Genomic DNA, 20,837 nt, shown 5'->3' on the forward strand with positions numbered 1-20,837 from the left:
CACGTTTTATTTTTACTGGGTAAGGCCCCCCATTGAGATGCTGCGTAGCTCTCTCAGAACGGCCCTGACCTGGCCATTACAAATTAGAGCTCTACCAGTTAGGTTTATCATCATCATCACGTGGACATTTACAGCAGTTGCCAAATACTCAAACTCACGTTTCTCAAATGTGGAAGGGGAAATCCGGAAGGACCTGGAAACAAAATCCACACCCTGGCCTGGGTCCTCGTCCGCGTGTTGGTGACTTCTTCTCCCGAACGTAGATCGTCGATCTTCGGATGACGAGAGTCAACGCAGAGCCCCCCCGGTCCCTGGTGGGGAGCCCGGTTTACCGGCTTCTGGCCCGTGGCTAAGGCCCCGCCCTCGGCCACGACCACCGTCGAGAACGCCTCCTGGGCTTTCTCGACCCTTCCCGTGGGATCTCGCCCCCTGGCACGTGACCAAACCCCCTAGCCCCCGCCTGGGGCCCCTGCGTAGATCTTGCCGGTCGCGTGCCTTCCGTGGTCAACCAGAGCGCCACGGGCCCAGGATAACCTCATCCCCTGGCTGACGCTCTCACACCCCCTCCTGTAGGAGTCCGTTACGGAGAAAGACGTGGTCGAACAAGACGGGGTGGGGGCGGGGGAAGGGCCTTTTAAATGGTCGTGTTGTGGTCACAAACCGAGCGTGAGGGGGGTCTTCCAATGAAAGCGGCTCAGGGCTCAGAGACATTGATATAGCAACCAAAGAGATGTTGCATTTAAATCGATGTTTCAGCTGCCCAGCCGTGATTATATTGGGTTCTTAAGTTCGGCGGCAAAAATTGCCATCTTAAAAGCTGATTTGTTCGAAATAATTCTGGGTTTCAGAATTTCAAATGTTGGTTTGATCGCCATGCGCGTAGGAAAGCCGTGGCTCCTGGTGGTAGTTCCGCATGACATGCTTCTGTGGGCCGTTGGGCAAACTGCAGAAACATTTTTGGGAAAGAGATGACAGTTTTATATAAGCTGTAGCCGGAGTCTTTCAAGCCCGTCGATTGAAGCCCTCTAAATTATCCAATATAGAACACTCATCGCATTAATTAAATCGACTGTAGAGGGTTGAATAATTACACGATGAGTGGTGATGATGAGGTATGATTAATTGAATTACATTCCGTAAATTGAGACGTAGCTTGTAACAGAGGACATACATTAAGGTTATCGCATGCCACAAACTGCTTTGGGGACAACATAACAGTGACTAACTTTAATAAGCCCACATTATTAACAAACGCTTCTTCACGACTGAAACCTTTAATCGCTGAACATTTCAGACAATTTGCCAGGCTATGAGGTGCAGAAGAGTACGGCGTAGTTACGAACAGTGACCACCGTGACAGCTAAAATGTTACAAAAATCCCCGATTTGAAGGTTTATCGATAAACACATTCTCCTGCGGAGGGAGCTGGTAGGAACGTTGGGTTGCTCGGTCAATGGCCAGGGTCAACAACGGCGGCACCACCACGTGGTGCATTCAGCACAATATGCCCCACTGTGAGGGTGGGCACGAGCCGGCGTGAGTAGGTGAAACGTTGAGTTTTATAAGGGCACCACGGGGTGACCAGCCCCTCCCCACCCAGCCCCACCCCTCCCACCCCCCACCCAGCCCCATCCTCCCCACCCAGCCGCTCTCCACCCTCCCCTTCCCACCCAGCCCCTCCCTCCCCACCCTCCCCTCCCCACCCAGCTCCTCCCTCCCCACCCAGCCCCTCCCTCCCCACCCTCCCCTCCCCACCCTCTCCTCCCCACCCAGCCTCTCCCCACCCTCCCCACCCAGCCCCTCCCCACCCTCCCCTCCCCACCCAGCCCCTCCCCTCCCATTTTTGGATGCACGACGGACAGACACAACAATAATCCCCTGTGGGCTGGTGGTGTAATAACCAGGAGGTTCCTACCAGTACAAGCGTGTGTTTCACGTGTAGAGAGAATGTAAATATATTTCAGCAGTATTCACAATCTCTCCTACATGCAGGGCTCTCGATGTTTCCCTAGAATGCGTGCTGGCTTGGAGTTAGGAATTATTAGCAGAAGGCACTGCACCCAGAGAGTGTGAGATACACCCATCGTAAGAGTCCATGTTGTTGTATAGGCCAATCAGCTTAAAGGGCAATGCATACATTACCGAAGTATATTTGTTTGAGCGGTTTACCGCAAGTATGTGTGGTTAATGCAGACTGGATGCCTTGTAACAGGGGTCCGTTTGGTGTTTGAACATCTTAACACCTGCCGCCTTATTGCCAGTAAGGGTAAATCCTCCTTTTTGTATTATTCCACCACTGTGTTTATTGCACCAAATATCCTTACAATCAATCCAATGAGGGCTTTATACAAGAACAATGATACACGAGGATATGGCTCGTCAAAGATCCCAGAAGAGTGTTGATGTAAACACAAAATAACAAAAAAATATTTCGTTGGTGAGATTTCTCGAGAAACATTTCTGAAGCGGAGCGTAATGTACCTCTAAGTAAATGGGGGACTGGTTAACGCAGTTACCTCCACATGTTTGTTGACAGCACAGTATTTTTATAGTTGCGTGTGCACGCGCGTCACATGACGTGTGCACGCGCGTCACGTGACGTGTGCACGCGCGTCACGTGACGTGTGCACGCGCGTCACGTGATGTGTGTGCACGCACGACTTTTTTTGTAATGTTCAATGTGTTTTTGTAATTGTCACGGATGGTTACGTGTCGACTGTTGAAACCTATGAATAAAAGTTGCACGAAATGGAGCGGATCCGAAATCCGCAAATCCGTGGTCAGCTACGATCTGTCGTTTGCCGGCTGAATACCTTCCTTCAATCGTGGTTGCGGTGGCAAAAAAGCCACCGAGCTTTTTCTGCCCGTGAGCTGTGATCTTACCGCCCCGTCTGCGTTCATCGGTTATCGCCCCCTTATCGGCGTGCAGCCCTGGCCAAATTCACCAGGACGCCTCCACGGTAATATGATTTTGTCCTGAGAGGCGTTACGGTCGTCCTGAAGCCAACTCTACCAGAGCGAGAGAGAGGAGGCAGTGTGCGTAGAGTTGTGGTGGACCCCCGAAAGTTCACCGTGACAAGTCAGGGGCCCCGATGCTGATGGGAAGATCGGCAGTTGGGGTAGACACATGGCCGCGCCTCACCACGTGATTCCCCCGCACGTAACCTCTTGACCCGCACGACCGAATTCCGCATTCCTAAGGCTACGCGAGCACCCCGCACCCTTCCCGTGCACTTACAAGAACAGAACCCACACCCCCAGTAGCCCCCCCCCCCCCAGCCTTAACAGCGTGTTAGGGCAAATACTAATAGGAGTCCACTGGAGACAGAGCCGGGTTAAGATTGTGTAAGCCCCCTGGGCTACAGGTACCGTGAGGCCCTCCGGTAAAAATTGTTCAAAAGGAAAACAAATTTTGATTTAAAGCTTTCGTGACTGCAGTAATTCATATTCTTAGCTCTTTCGGTAAAGTCACGTTGAAGGGAAACAATAATTTTTTTGTTGTTTATATTTTTTTTTATTATTTTATTGTTTCCCTTCAACGTGACTTTATATATTTTATTATTTTATTGTTTCCCTTCAACGTGACTTTACCGAAAGAGCTAAGAATAAGGAAGACAACGTTAAAGAAAAATAAAAAGTATTTTTTGTTACTAGGCTAACAACGAATAAAATTCCGCATGCGCAACTGAAATCACTTTTCACTTCGTCTCTGGAGGCGCTTCAGCTGGACGAGGCCCCTGGGCTGCAGCCCCTGAAGCCCCCCCCCACGCCCGAATCCGGCCCCGATGTTGGATGTTGGTGGATGAGTGAGCGAGTGAGGACGAGTGAGTGAGAGAGAGTGAGAGAGGGGATTGTGAGTGAGGACGAGTGAGTGATGTAAGCGCTATCGGTTCATCCGGCGGTTGTTTATTTTAGCGTTTCGGACGAATCGCGCGGCGGCAAACGTGCGATCGGGGCGACAAGCTCGTACGCGCGGAACGTTGCAAATCACGCGGCTGTGGAAACTTTAGCTGACGTGGAAATAAGTCGATAATCCTTCGACGCGCCCGCGCGCACAAAACCAGAGCGCCGCTCAAATTCGAGAATGGTGTTGAAACCGCGTCAACGATTGGGGAAAAACAATAAATCTCGAGGCTCACTCAAACAACAAATATTAAGGAACGCGACCCTAAATAACAAACCGCGGGGCGGCGTGGCGCGCTCGCGAGTCCCGACGTACCGCGGCGACGGTGCCGAAGCAGACGAGCAAAAAAATTCTAGATTTGAAGATTTAGTGACCGCGAGGATCCACACACTCTTTGGTTCTATTCGGTAAAGTCACGCAGGTAAAAACAATAAAAAATCACGACGTTTCGGCCACAACACAAGCGGCCTTCATCAGGTGACTTATTGTCCCGTTGTCTGTTAAAAGCTCTAACAGGTGAAAACCCTCCCCGTAGAGGCTATCAATTCTAGATTTGAAGCTTTCGTGACTGCGAGGATCCACGCTCTTTGGTTCTATTCGGTAAAGTCACGCGGGTAAAAAAATAAAACAAAAATCACGACGTTTCGGCCACAGCACAAGCGGGCGTCAAAGGTCTCGCCACGGAGCCCACGCCACTGGGTGACGGGCCAAGTAGCTCGGGGAACGAGCGGCGAGGGTCGTCGAGCGTTCCGGCAAACTCGTAGCCACCTACCCGGCGGGTAACGGGGGCGGTTCCGTGTACACAACGCGTGTGCACATGGCATCGTGACGTGTACACAACGTGTGCACGTGGCATCATGACGTGTACACAACGTGTGCACGTGGCATCATGACGTGTACACGTGGCGTCGTGACGCGTACACGTGGCGTCGTGATGTGTACACGTGGCGTCGTGACGTGTGCACGTGGCGTCGTGACGTGTGCACGTGGCGTCGTGACGCGTACACAACGCTCACCACGGGAGCTGTGCACTTTGAAATGATCGTCTGACGTTGAAAACTAATTCACTTACAACTGATTTAAAGCTTTCGTGACTGCAGTAATTCATATTCTTAGCTCTTTCGGTAAAGTCACGTTGAAAGGAAACAATAAAATAATAAAATATTATTGTTTTATATATTTTATTATTTTATTGTTTTCCTTCAACGTGACTTTACTGAAAGAGCTAAGAATATAATATTACTTAGAACTGTTTTTGTCCTTCCCCCCCCCGCTCCCACATCTCCGACTAGCGCACGGTTGGCATCGTGCTCACGCGCACCTACGTGTACGCACCTGGCCGAGTCGGTGGGACGCCCTTCACCAAACACACACACTGCTGCATTCCGAGGTGGGTTGACCGCCGCTCCCCCCTCCCTCCCCGCGCTGTCACGCGCCACGCGGGGAGGAGCCGCGTGCCGCGGCGGTCTCCGCCAGCATGGCCTGCAGCAGGCCGATGTAGCGAACGGTCGCGCGCAGTGTCGCCGCCCGCGACGGCCGGAGGCGGTCCGGCGGCAGCAGGCGACGCAGGAGCAGGAACGCGCGGTTCAGGTTTCGCACCTGAGGGGACGGACACGCAGACGGACGGACGCGTCAGTGCCCGGGATGGACGCCGCTTGGCCCTTGAGCGGCGGCGCTCGAGGGCCGAGCGGCGTCGAAGGCGATTGACGATCCGGTGAATCGCCGATTCGCTTCCCGTCGCTCGCTGGCGGTCAGTCGCCCTCCCTATCGCTCTTCTCTCGCCACCAGCACGGGATTTTTGTTCCCGTGAATTTAACTCGTTCCGCCACCCGTGGGCGAGGACTCGGTTCGACCAGACTTCAACCGTCTCGCGTCACCCCGTGCCGCGTTCCAACAACCGCACGGCAGGCCACGATAACGCGAAGTCATAGTAATAGGTTTTACCCTTTTAACTGGCACAAAAACTGACACATTTATTCAAGGCATCATGTTTGCAATAACCACAACACAAGCAGTCAAAATGTAAACAAAAGAGACAACTCTGATAATAATATGCACTGTCCTTGAATTTGATTGGTCCACACCCGAGACAGCTTTTCTTAGAGCCTAGTCTCCATTGGTGTTGGACCAGATGACGCCAAAAGGCGTACAAGGGTAAAACCTATTACTATATCTTGTTACTGGCAAAGGAGGTCTCATAATGTAAACGCGAAGTCACTCAAAAGCACGGGGAGAGAAACGGACGCGTGGGAGGATGGACGGACGGATCCGAGTTTTAAGTTAAAAAATTATTTGTTTTACGCGGCGTCCTCGTCGCGGGCCATCTCTTCGTGCGACGATGAGCGACTTTACGTTTTACACCTCAGACGTTTGAAAGGGCACCCGCCAGCTCTCCCAGTGGCAGCTGTCCTCGTGCTGCACCACGTGACGCCCGGCCTGCAAGTGGGGGCCAGTCTGGAGGAGACTGTCGCTGCTACGTGTGGTCCCAACTGATGTAGGTGCAGTGTCAATGTTTAAAACGTCACTCACATGGACCACGATGGGCTACTCTATTCACGTAATCGCTGGGGTGGCCTGCGAGATCCGAACTGAGTCTCGAACGTGCCACCGCTGGGCCATATCACCCCCCCTCCCCTCCCCCCCCAAGTTTTATTTTAGTCTGAGTCAACCTAAGGGGATCGTGGCTTCTCACCCGGAGCCTTTCGCGCACGTTCGCTTTGCTCTTCCGAGCTAACGCGGCAGCAGCCGCTGTCCTCTGGGAGGCGGAGGAGCTCCAGCGGGAGGAGCGCGAGGAGGTGGGGCAGACGGTGGTGGAGGTGGTGGAGCAGACGGCGGTGGAGGTGGTGGAGCAGACGGTGGTGGTGGTACTGGAGCAGACGGCGGTGGAGGTGGTGGAGCAGACGGCGGTGGAGGTGGTGGAGGTGCTGGAGGTGCTGGAGGGACCCGTGAGAGTCCTGCAGAGCCCAGCTGGAATCTGAGACCCCTTGAGAACCACGCAGGACGACCCCGCATGCAGCATCCGCTGCTGCTGTGGCTGCTGGTGGTGGTGGACCTGCTGCTGGTGGTGGTGGTGGACCTGCTGCTGGTGGTGGACCTGCTGCTGGTGGTGGTGGTGGACCTGCTGCTGCTGGTGGACCTGCTGCTGCTGGTGGTGGTGGACCTGCTGCTGCTGGTGGACCTGCTGCTGCTGCTGCTGGTGGTGGTGGACCTGCTGCTGGTGGTGGTGGTGGACCTGCTGCTGCTGCTGTTGGTGGTAGTGGACCTGCTGCTGCTGCTGGTGGTGGTGGTGGTGGACCTGCTGCTGCTGCTGGTGGTGGTAGTGGACCTGCTGCTGCTGGTGGTGGACCTGCTGCTGCTGCTGGTGGTAGTGGACCTGCTGCTGCTGCTGCTGCTGCTGGTGGTAGTGGTGCTGCAGGAGGACGATATCGACGAGACTTGGCTGGGAGTCGTCTCGCAGCTCGCCCCGCTGCACGGCAGAGAAGAGCTCCGGTGCCGGGGTGCGGAACAACCGGGGTGGCGGCGCCAGGCCGCCCCCCCGGTGGCCCGGTGCTTGGCGCTGCGGAAAGAGAAGCGCAGGGCGAGAGCGAGCGACCCCTCTCGATGGGGGGGGGGGGGGTAAATTCATCGGCCTGCTCTTCCACGCTGGCCAAGACGACTCGGGGAGAGGCGGCGGCCACCCCCACGCCTCGGCCCGCCGCACGCGACCTGCCCCGTTGGGCTTCGACTGCCGCACCACAGAGACCGCAACAGAGACTGCGAGTCACTGACAAACCGCGGTCACCCTCGTGGCAAACAGCAAACACAACACAGCCAACACAGTGAACACAGCACAGCGAACACAGCAAACACAACACAGCGAACACACCCAACACAGTGAACACAGTGAACACAACACAGCGAACACAACACAGCGAACACAGCACAGCCAACACAGCACGGCGAACACAACACAGCGAACACAACACAGCCAACACAGCAAACACAGCGAACACAGTGAACACAACACAGCGAACACAACACAGCGAACACAGCACAGCCAACACAGCACAGCCAACACAGCACGGCGAACACAACACAGCCAACACAACACAACACAGCCAACACAGCACAGCCAACACAGCCAACACAGCGAACACAGCGAACACAACATAGCGAACACAGCACAGCCAACACAGCAAACACAGCGAACACAGCGAACACAACACAGCCAACACAGCACAACACAGCCAACACAGTGAACACAACACAGCCAACACAGCACAGCGAATACAGCGAACACAACACAGCCAACACAGCACAACACAGCCAACACAGCGAACACAACACAGCCAACACAGCACAGCGAATACAGCGAACACAACACAGCCAAAACAGCACAACACAGCGAACACAGCCAACACAACACAGCGAACACAGCACAGCCAACACAGCACGGCGAACACAACACAGCGAACACAACACAGCCAACACAGCAAACACAGCGAACACAGTGAACACAACACAGCGAACACAACACAGCGAACACAGCACAGCCAACACAGCACAGCCAACACAGCACGGCGAACACAACACAGCCAACACAACACAACACAGCCAACACAGCACAGCCAACACAGCCAACACAGCGAACACAGCGAACACAACACAGCGAACACAGCACAGCCAACACAGCAAACAGTGAACACAGCGAACACAACACAGCCAACACAGCACAACACAGCCAACACAGTGAACACAACACAGCCAACACAGCACAGCGAATACAGCGAACACAACACAGCCAACACAGCACAACACAGCCAACACAGCGAACACAACACAGCCAACACAGCACAGCGAATACAGCGAACACAACACAGCCAAAACAGCACAACACAGCGAACACAGCCAACACAACACAGCGAACACAACACAGCCAACACAACACAGCTAACACAACACAGTGAACACAACACAGCCAACACAGCACAGCCAACACAGCACAGCGAACACAGCGAACACAGCGAACACAACACAGCGAACACAGCGAACACAGCACAGCGAACACAACACAGCGAACACAGCACAGCCAACACAGCAAACACAGCGAACACAGCGAACACAACACAGCCAACACAGCACAACACAGCCAACACAGCGAACACAACACAGCCAACACAGCACAGCGAATACAGCGAACACAACACAGCCAAAACAGCACAACACAGCGAACACAGCCAACACAACACAGCGAACACAACACAGCCAACACAACACAGCCAACACAACACAGTGAACACAACCCAGCGAACACAGCACAGTGAACACAACACAGCGAACACAGCACAGCGAACACAACACAGTGAACACAACACAGCGAACACAGCACAGTGAACACAACACTGCCAACACAACACAGTGAACACAGCACAGCCAACACAGTGAACACAACACAGCCAACACAACACAGTGAACACAACACAGCGAACACAGTGAACACAACACAGCCAAAACAACACAGCGAACACAACACAGCGAACACAACACAGCGAACACAGCACAGCCAACACAGCACAGCCAACACAGCACGGCCAACACAGCCAACACAGCGAACACAGCGAACACAACACAGCGAACACAACACAGCCAACACAACACAGCCAACACAGCGAACACAGCACAGCGAACACAACACAGCGAACACAGCACAGCCAACACAGCAAACACAGCGAACACAACACAGCCAACACAGCACAACACAGCCAACACAGCGAACACAACACAGCGAATACAGCGAACACAACACAGCCAACACAGCACAACACAGCCAACACAGCGAACACAACACAGCCAACACAGCACAGCGAATACAGCGAACACAACACAGCCAAAACAGCACAACACAGCGAACACAGCCAACACAACACAGCGAACACAACACAGCCAACACAACACAGTTAACACAACACAGTGAACACAACACAGCCAACACAGCACAGCCAACACAGCACAGCGAACACAGCGAACACAGCGAACACAACACAGCGAACACAGCACAGCGAACACAACACAGCGAACACAGCACAGCCAACACAGCAAACACAGCGAACACAGCGAACACAACACAGCCAACACAGCACAACACAGCCAACACAGCGAACACAACACAGCCAAAACAGCACAACACAGCGAACACAGCCAACACAACACAGCGAACACAACACAGCCAACACAACACAGCCAACACAACACAGTGAACACAACCCAGCGAACACAGCACAGCGAACACAACACAGCCAACACAGCACAGTGAACACAACACAGCGAACACAGCACAGCGAATACAACACAGCCAACACAACACAGCCAACACAAAACAGTGAACACAACATAGCGAACACAGCACAGCGAACACAACACAGTGAACACAACACAGCGAACACAGCACAGCGAACACAACACAGCCAACACAACACAGTGAACACAGCACAGCCAACACAGTGAACACAACACAGCCAACACAACACAGTGAACACAACACAGCGAACACAGTGAACACAACACAGCCAACACAACACAGCGAACACAACACAGCGAACACAGCACAGCCAACACAACACAGCCAACACAACACAGTGAACACAGCCAACACAACACAGCGAACACAACACAGTGAACACAGCACAGCAAACACAACACAGCCAACACAACACAGCGAACACAACACAGCGAACACAACACAGCGAACACAACACAGCCAACACAACACAGTGAACACAACACAGCCAACACAACACAGTGAACACAGCACAGCGAAGACAACACAGCGAACACAACAAACACAACACAGCCAACACAACACAGCCAACACAGCACAGCCAACACAACACAGCGAACACAACAAACACAACACAGCCAACACAACACAGTGAACACAGCACAGCAAACACAACACAGCCAACACAACACAGCGAACACAACACAGCGAACACAACACAGCCAACACAACACAGCGAACACAACACAGCCAACACAACACAGTGAACACAGCACAGCGAACACAACACAGCCAACACAACACAGTGAACACAGCACAGCAAACACAACACAGCCAACACAACACAGCGAACACAACACAGCGAACACAACACAGCCAACACAACACAGCGAACACAACACAGCCAACACAACACAGTGAACACAGCACAGCGAACACAACACAGCCAACACAACACAGCGAACACAGCACAGCGAACACAACACAGCGAACACAGCACAGCGAACACAACACAGCGAACACAGCACAGCCAACACAACACAGCCAACACAACACAGTGAACACAGCACAGCAAACACAACACAGCCAACACAACACAGCGAACACAACACAGCGAACACAACACAGTGAACACAACACAGCCAACACAACACAGTGAACACAACACAGCCAACACAACACAGTGAACACAGCACAGCGAACACAGCACAGCGAACAAAACAAACACAACACAGCCAACACAGCACAGCCAACACAACACACCCAACACAACACAGTGAACACATCACAGCGAACACAACACAGCCAACACAACACAGCGAACACAGCCAACACAGCGAACACAACACAGCGAACACAACACAGCGAACACAGCCAACACAGCGAACACAACACATCGAACACAACACAGTGAACACAACACAGTGAAGACAACACAGTCAACACCACCCCTCACCGGCTGGCCAGGCCAGGGGTGCCCCGGGGGTCGGCCCGGCTCCGAAGGCCCCGCGGGTCCCGGAGGCCACTGCCGGAGTCTCGCGGGTCCGCGGAGGCCACGGGTCCCAGAGGGGTCACGTGGCCCCACAGGTCACGTGACCCCCGGGAGCCGGCGTGCAGCCGCTCCGTGGCGCAGGGGGCGACGGGGCTCTATGGTGCATCAGAGGCATTCACAAGGCACGTCACGTGCATCAGAGGCGTTCACAAGGCACTGTGATGCATCAGAGGCGGTCACAAGGCACTGTGGTGCATCAGAGGCGTTCACAAGGCACGTCACGTGCATCAGAGGCGTTCACAAGGCACTGTGGTGCATCAGAGGCGGTCACAAGGCACTGTGGTGCATCAGAGACGTTCACAAGGCATGTCACGTGCATCAGAGGCGTTCACAAGGCACTGTGGTGCATCAGAGACGTTCACAAGGCACTGTGGTGCATCAGAGACGTTCACAAGGCACGTCACGTGCATCAGAGGCGTTCACAAGGCACGTCACGTGCATCAGAGACGTTCACAAGGCACTGTGGTGCATCAGAGACGTTCACAAGGCACTGTGGTGCATCAGAGACGTTCACAAGGCACGTCACGTGCATCAGAGGCGTTCACAAGGCACTGTGGTGCATCAGAGGCGGTCACAAGGCACTGTGGTGCATCAGAGACGTTCACAAGGCATGTCACGTGCATCAGAGGCGTTCACAAGGCACTGTGGTGCATCAGAGACGTTCACAAGGCACTGTGGTGCATCAGAGACGTTCACAAGGCACGTCACGTGCATCAGAGGCGTTCACAAGGCACGTCACGTGCATCAGAGACGTTCACAAGGCACTGTGGTGCATCAGAGACGTTCACAAGGCACTGTGGTGCATCAGAGACGTTCACAAGGCACGTCACGTGCATTAGAGGCGTTCACAAGGCACGTCACGTGCATCAGAGGCGTTCACAAGGCACCGTGGTGCATCAGGGACGTTCACAAGGCACCGTGGTGCATCAGAGACGTTCTCAAGGCACCGTGGTGCATCAGAGGCGTTCACAAGGCACTGTGGTGCATCAGAGGCGTTCACAAGGCACTGTGGCGCATCAGAGGCGGTCACAAGGCACTGTGGTGCATCAGAGGCGTTCACAAGGCACGTCACGTGCATCAGAGGCGTTCACAAGGCACGTCACGTGCATCAGAGGCGTTCACAAGGCACGTCACGTGCATCAGAGGCGTTCACAAGGCACGTCACGTGCATCAGAGACGTTCACAAGGCACTGTGGTGCATCAGAGACGTTCACAAGGCACTGTGGTGCATCAGAGGCGTTCATAAGGCACGTCACGTGCATCAGAGGCGTTCACAAGGCACGTCACGTGCATCAGAGGCGTTCGCAAGGCACCGTGGTGCATCAGAGACGTTCACAAGGCACCGTGGTGCATCAGAGACGTTCTCAAGGCACCGTGGTGCATCAGAGGCGTTCACAAGGCACTGTGGCGCATCAGAGGCGTTCACAAGGCACGTCACATGCATCAGAGGCGTTCACAAGGCACGTCACGTGCATCAGAGGCGTTCACAAGGCACGTCACGTGCATCAGAGACGTTCACAAGGCACTGTGGTGCATCAGAGACGTTCACAAGGCACTGTGGTGCATCAGAGACGTTCACAAGGCACGTCACGTGCATTAGAGGCGTTCACAAGGCACGTCACGTGCATCAGAGGCGTTCACAAGGCACTGTGGTGCATCAGAGACGTTCTCAAGGCACCGTGGTGCATCAGAGGCGTTAACAAGGCACTGTGGTGCATCAGAGGCGTTCACAAGGCACTGTGGTGCATCAGAGGCGGTCACAAGGCACTGTGGTGCATCAGAGGCGTTCACAAGGCACGTCACGTGCATCAGAGGCGTTCACAAGGCACGTCACGTGCATCAGAGGCGTTCACAAGGCACGTCACGTGCATCAGAGGCGTTCACAAGGCACGTCACGTGCATCAGAGACGTTCACAAGGCACTGTGGTGCATCAGAGACGTTCACAAGGCACTGTGGTGCATCAGAGGCGTTCATAAGGCACGTCACGTGCATCAGAGGCGTTCACAAGGCACGTCACGTGCATCAGAGGCGTTCACAAGGCACCGTGGTGCATCAGAGACGTTCACAAGGCACCGTGGTGCATCAGAGACGTTCTCAAGGCACCGTGGTGCATCAGAGGCGTTCACAAGGCACTGTGGCGCATCAGAGGCGTTCACAAGGCACGTCACATGCATCAGAGGCGTTCACAAGGCACGTCACGTGCATCAGAGGCGTTCACAAAGCACGTCACGTGCATCAGAGGCGTTCACAAGGCACTGTGGTGCATCAGAGGCGTTCACAAGGCACTGTGGTGCATCAGAGGCGTTCACAAGGCACTGTGGTACATCAGAGGCGTTCACAAGGCACGTGACGCATCAGAGGCGTTCACAAGGTACCGTGGTGCATCAGAGGCGTTCTCAAGGCACTGTGGTGCATCAAAGACGTTCACAAGGCACTGTGGTACATCAGAGACGTTCACAAGGCACTGTGGTGCATCAGAGGCGTTCACAAGGCACTGTGGTGCATCAGAGGCGTTCACAAGGCACTGTGGTGCATCAGAGGCGTTCACAAGGCACCGTGGTGCATCAGAGGCGTTCACAAGGCACTGTGGTGCATCAGAAGCGTTCACAAGGCACGTCACGTGCATCAGAGGCGTTCACAAGGCACTGTGGTGCATCAGAGACGTTCACAAGGCACTGTGGTGCATCAGACGCGTTCACAAGGCACGTGGCACATCAGAGGCATTCACAAGGCACTGTGGTGCATCAGAGGCGTTCACAAGGCACGTGGCACATCAGAGGCATTCACAAGGCACTGTGGTGCATCAGAGGCGTTCACAAGGCACTGTGGTGCATCAGAGGCGTTCACAAGGCACGTGATTTTGTTTCTGCTGAAGGTCAAGTCGAGGTTAAAGTGATTTGCCGCTCAGGTGAGCGGCGGTGCTCATGTCCGGTTTCACAGCCCTGAGCCGATGGTGGAAATTCCATATTCCTCTGGCGGGGCCGATCCCTTTCAACTCCCCCCCCCAACAAAGTGGTCGTTATTTTATCGACCCTGGCAGGACTGGAAAGGCGGCGGGAATTAATCTCCTGAAATGTCGGAGATAGGCGCACGCGAATGAAGATGCATACACACACACATGCATTCATTCGTTTGCACTACAGATCGGTGAAATAAATGTGTGGTCTTAATGAGGACCTACTGTGCAATGTGTGTTGACGTTCGCGACATCGCGGGGGGGAGGGGGGAGGGGGGGTGGCGAGGGAGCTCCGTTACCTGTGAGCGTTGTGGGATGGCACGGCCGTGCGAGGCGTCGCGCGCCGCCACGCAGCAGATCACCCCGGCCGGGGGTGCCGGCGGGGCGCGCCTGGTGCCTGCCTGGCTCACAGCGGCAGCAGCAGCAGCAGCGCCAAGGGCTTTCACGCCGTGCCACAATAACACCTCACTGCTACCACCACCGCCACCATCACTACCACTACTACCATCGCCACCATCGCCACCGTCAATATTACAACCAGCACTACCACTACCAGCACCACCGTCACTACCACCACTACCATCACCACCATTGCCACCATCAATATTACAACCAGCACTACCACTACCAACACCACCGTCAATACCACCACTACCATCACCACCATTGCCACCATCAATATTACAACCAGCACTACCACGACCAACACCACCGTCACTACCACTACTACCATCGCCACCATTGCCACCATCAATATTACAACCAGCACTACCACGACCAACACCACCGTCACTACCACTACTACCATCACCACCATTGCCACCATCAATATTACAACCAGCACTATCACTACCAACACCACCGTCAATATCACCACCATTGCCACCATCAATATTACAACCACCACTACCAACACTACCACCACCATCATCAATACCACTTCTACCATCACCACCATTGCCACCATCAATATTACAACCACCACTACCAACACTACCGTCAATACCACTACCATTGCCACCATCAATATTACAACCAGCACTACCAACACCACCACTACCACCACCACCATCATCAATACCACCACTACCATCACCACCAATGTCATAACCACCACTGCCACCGTAATCAATACCACCACTGCCATCACCGCCGCCGGCACGTGGAATAAGCCGCCCTACCTGCGGCACGCCCGCACGACTCGCAGCGCCTGGCTGGGGCTCACCGGACCGAGTCTCACCTGGAGGACTCGGGTCTACCCGTGCGGCGACTCGCACCTGGGCTGCCGACACTTGTGTGAGAGGCGCCCCGCAGATTGGCGTCCGACCGTGGCACGCCAGACCGCGCCTCCGCGTCGCCTCCGCTCCTCGCGCCCGCACGAGTCCCGGCGGCGTCTTCGCCGTCGCCCGCACCGCGACCCGCGAGCTCGCCGCCCGCCCGCCCGGCTTGCCAACCGGGCGAACGCGACTCCGGCTTCGGGCGGGGCGCTCGCCCGCCGCCCACGCCGGCGTCGACACCGGCCGCACGCCCGTCGCGAACCCCCAACGAGCGTGGCCCTTCTGAGAGCCTGGCTGGCACTCAGCCACGCCTGGCTGATACACAGACACACCTGGCTGGTACACAGACACACCTGACTGGTACACAGACACACCTGGCTGATACACAGACACACCTGGCTGGTACACAGACACACCTGGCTGGTACACAGACACACCTGGCTGGTACACAGACACACCTGGCTGATACACAGACACACCTGGCTGGCACTCAGCCACACCTGGCCGATACACAGACACACCTGGCTGGTACACAGACACACCTGGCTGGTACACAGACACACCTGGCTGATACACAGACACACCTGGCTGGTATTCACCCACACCTGGCTGGTACACAGACACACCTGGCTGGTACACAGACACACCTGGCTGGTACACAGACACACCTGGCTGATACACAGACACACCTGGCTGGTATTCACCCACACCTGGCTGGTACACAGACACACCTGGCTGGTACACAGACACACCTGGCTGGTACACAGACACACCTGGCTGATACACAGACACACCTGGCTGGTATTCACCCACACCTGGCTGGTACACAGACACACCTGGCTGGTACACAGACACACCTGGCTGGCACTCAGCCACGCCTGGCCGATACACAGACACACCTGGCTGGTACTCACCCACACCTGGCTGGTACACAGACACACCTGGCTGGTACACAGACACACCTGGCTGGTACACAGACACACCTGGCTGGCACTCACCCACACCTGGCTGGTACACAGACACACCTGGCTGATACACAGACACACCTGGCTGGTACACAGGCACACCTGGCTGTCACTCAGTCACACCTGGCTGGTACACAGACACACCTGGCTGATACACAGACACACCTGTCTGATACACACCTGGAGGTACGTGCAGGTAACCCTGCGATAGTGAGACTAGCCCGGTGCCGACACCACGTGACGCAGCGCCTGCGAGTGGCCACGTGGTGCTTGCGGCTGCGGCCTCTCCTCCTCCTCCTGCTAAGGAGTTCGAGTTGGGAAGAGTCTCGCTGGCAGCGCTGCACTGCATGGCGGTCGTGACGCTGCTGCTGCTGCTGCCTCTGTTGCCGATGATGATGCTGTCAGATAGCGACAAGGGCAGTGATGATGATGCTGTCAGATAGCGACAAGGGCAGTGATGATGATGCTGTCAGATAGCGACAAGGGCAGTGATGATGATGCTGTCAGATAGCGACAAGGGCAGTGATGATGCTGCTGTCAGATAGCGACAAGGGCAGTGATGATGATGCTGTCAGATAGCGACAAGGGCAGTGATGATGCTGCTGTCAGATAGCGACAAGGGCAGTGATGATGATGCTGTCAGATAGCGACAAGGGCAGTGATGATGATGCTGCTGATGATGATGATTCAACTGATGATGCCACTTAATGCTATCGCAGCTGATGATGATGATGATTGACAAACATGATTATTATATTCTTTGGGTCTTTCGGTAAAGCCACGTAGATAGAAAAAAAATATAAAAATAATAACAATATCATATAGCGGGAGAGCTGCTGAGGCAGGAAACATAAAAGTGATTCTTGCAGTCATGACAGTTTTAAGTCATTAATATTATGGTCATCGCAAAACATCCTAACGGCTCGGCATTGTACGAAATGCATAACGTAACCCAAGAGCTACAGTATTATTACTACCACTACTGCTTAACGCGGTGTTTGTTGTTGCTGTTGTTGTTGAAATTAAGAATGGTCACATTCTCCAGAAAGTGCGTCTATGAATCTGGAGACTACGGTAGAGAACGCACAGAGTTGGGGGTCTGCCACGCGTCCACACCCCACCCCCCACTCGGCTATTTGTAGCTCGAATAACAAACGTCGTAAACTCGAGACAACAGACCGTGCTCCTGGCCAGGTGAAGCTTCACTTTGTGCCCCAACTCCTTACAAGATCACCACCACCACCAATGTCGAGTCCAGTGAACGATCATTAACAAGCCCTCCACAGCGCCGGTGGTAGCCACCGCTCCACACACGCACCCAGTGAACAATTCACTATTCACTAGGCTCACTCCTCCTTCAGCCTGCCCGCCTTGATTCATCAATCAGTGGGATTGCGACACTAATTTGCATAATTGATTGGCCGATGCCTTGACGGCCACGTGACGCTGGGAAGCCACGCGCGTGGATGTCAATGATTGCCAATCGGGTTAATGAGTTAATTGCGAGAGCACGTGACGTGGACGCGTGTTTACAAGGCCATATTGGCACTTAACTATTATATTCATCACTCGCACGAGTGGGTGGAGGTTTATACATTGTGTCCGTGTGTGTGTCTGTGTTTGTGTCTGTGTGTGTGTCTCTGTGTGTGTCTGTGTGTGTGTATCCATGTGTGTGTATCCGTGTGTGTGTCTGTGTGTGTGTCTGTGTGTGTGTGTGTCCGTGTGTGTCTATCTGTGTGTGTGTGTCTGTGTGTGTGTCTGTGTGTGTGTCCGTGTGTGTGTCTGTGTCTGTGTGTGTGTCTGTGTGTGTGTCTGTGTGTCCGTGTGTGTGTCTGTGTGTGTGTCTGTGTGTGTGTCCGTGTCTGTGTGTGTCCATGTGTGTCTATCTGTGTGTGTGTGTGTCAAAGTGGGGAGCGGTGGTGTAGTGGTTAGCGCTACGCTGCGCTACGAACCCGGCGACCCGAGTTCGAATCCCGCTCACGGCCAACACCAGTGACGATTATCTGAACCGGTCCCGGGCCTCCCCTAGGTCGACTCAGCCTCAAATGAGTAACTGGTGCGGTGTGTAAACATCGCCACGGGGGAGACAAAGGTGGTCGGGCGTGGTGCTGGACACCCACCCCCTCGTGTACTGTTCCAGCCTTTACAGGTGCTACTCGCTAGCAGCACTTGCCCCTACAGTCTGTTAAGGCTATATGGGGGATCTTTGTCTTTTTCTCTGTGTGTGGGTGTGTGGGTGGGTGTGTCTGTCTGTGTGGGTGTGTGTGTGGGTGTGTGTGTGTGGGTGTGTGGGTAGGTGTATGTGTGTGTGTGGGTGTCTGTGGGTGTGTGTGGATCGACACTTTGTGGTGCCGCCGCAGCGGAGCCGCTCCAGCGGAACCGCGCCCACTGCCGCGGCGCCATCACCTATGCCGCGGATTTCCCGCCACTCTCCCGGAGCCGGTGCCTTCTCAGACGTCCGCGTTTTGGCCCCTGCACAGTCGTGAGGCCGCTGCAGCAGGGCCGCTCTGCCGAGGTCGTGCCCACCGCCGCAAAGCCGCCACCGGGGGATGTCGACGCCGACGCTGCGCACCCTCACCACCCCCCCCCCCCCCACACGAACGTACACACGCCCCACGTAGAGCCAGGAAGGGAGGTCACCCGGCTGATAGGTTTTTGTCCAGAAGTCCCTAGTGGGATCGAACTTCATGGTTTCCTGCGGGCGGGAAATTGGGCGATCTTCCCCCTGTAGCTGACATGCACTGCGGCGCCGCGACCTGATATTAAAGTTGCATGGTCGCGGCAAGGGCCATCGAACCACCGCGAGTGGAGCCTCACACACACACGCACGGGTCAGTGGACTGGTAGCGGGAGAACAGAGAGCGGACGTCGGTGAGATCACTGCGGCGACGTCACCTGAGCTGGGATCCGGGCATCGAAAGGGCGGGAGAATCCGAGCCCCTGATTGGACGGGAGGCCAAGGGTCGGAAAGAGCAAAAAATTCCTTTGTTGTAGGTAGGATAAAAGGAGGGGGGTTGGGGTAGCAGGGGGGTTCTTCTTGTTCAAGATCATCGCGGTCCCGGGAGCAGGAGAGTCAGCCATCCGAGACGTCCGTGAGACGTACTCCAGCATCAGCAGGCTCGCCGCCTCATTCCCTTACAGCGGTCAGTACATCGGGGAGAAGTAAGTACGAGCGAGAGAGGAGTAAGTTTAGGCGTTTTAAATCCAGGATAGAGAGCGGGGCGATCGGTAGGGGAAATCGACTCGAAGACCTCCGAGGGATAGATTAGCGTCCACTGACCATACCATCACAGGTAAATAAAATTCGCTAGTGGGGGGATAAAACTGTGTTGCGTGGTCTTTTGGCAGTGTGAAGTGGAGGGCAGTGTGCGCTGGGTGTCTACGTGTATGCGCGGCTGTGCACCTCGAGACGAAGCATGGGGTGCTTACGTGCCCGCACGATTGCTCACAATAGTGCTTAGCGATCGCGTACCTGGGTGGCTGGGCCGCGGTCACGCACCCGCACAAATGTCTGATCGCGAGGTAGCTAATTAAAGCGCCGAGCGCGCGTGTATTCGCGCGACTGTTTGAGCGGGACCTTTAACTCAGAGCCAAGCGAGCGTCCCCAATCAGCGGCGCACGCACGGCAGAAACCCCGCCCGCCCGTCCCCCAGCTCCAACCCCCTCGCGTGCGATTGGTTTGTTTACGGGCGGAGGGTAGGGGCGTGGTTGTTATTGTCGGCACACGTGGAGCGCGGGTGGGAGGGAAACACGCGGCGCGCCTGTTTGTTTACGGGCGGTACGGAGATTTACTGGCGAGCGCACTTACAGCCCCACCCCGCCGTTGCACAGTGTAGCGCATCGCAAGCACGAAGCGTACGAGCCGCTAATTAAACTACGCAAACGCGGTCGACATCCCAGGCAGAGGTACAGGGGGGCGAGAGGTT

Source organism: Petromyzon marinus, unplaced genomic scaffold (assembly GCF_048934315.1).
Source record: "Petromyzon marinus isolate PM22_M1 ecotype Great Lakes invasive population unplaced genomic scaffold, UKy_Petmar_22M1.pri1.0 PM_G_Scaffold_20, whole genome shotgun sequence".
Lineage (NCBI taxonomy): Eukaryota > Metazoa > Chordata > Hyperoartia > Petromyzontiformes > Petromyzontidae > Petromyzon > Petromyzon marinus.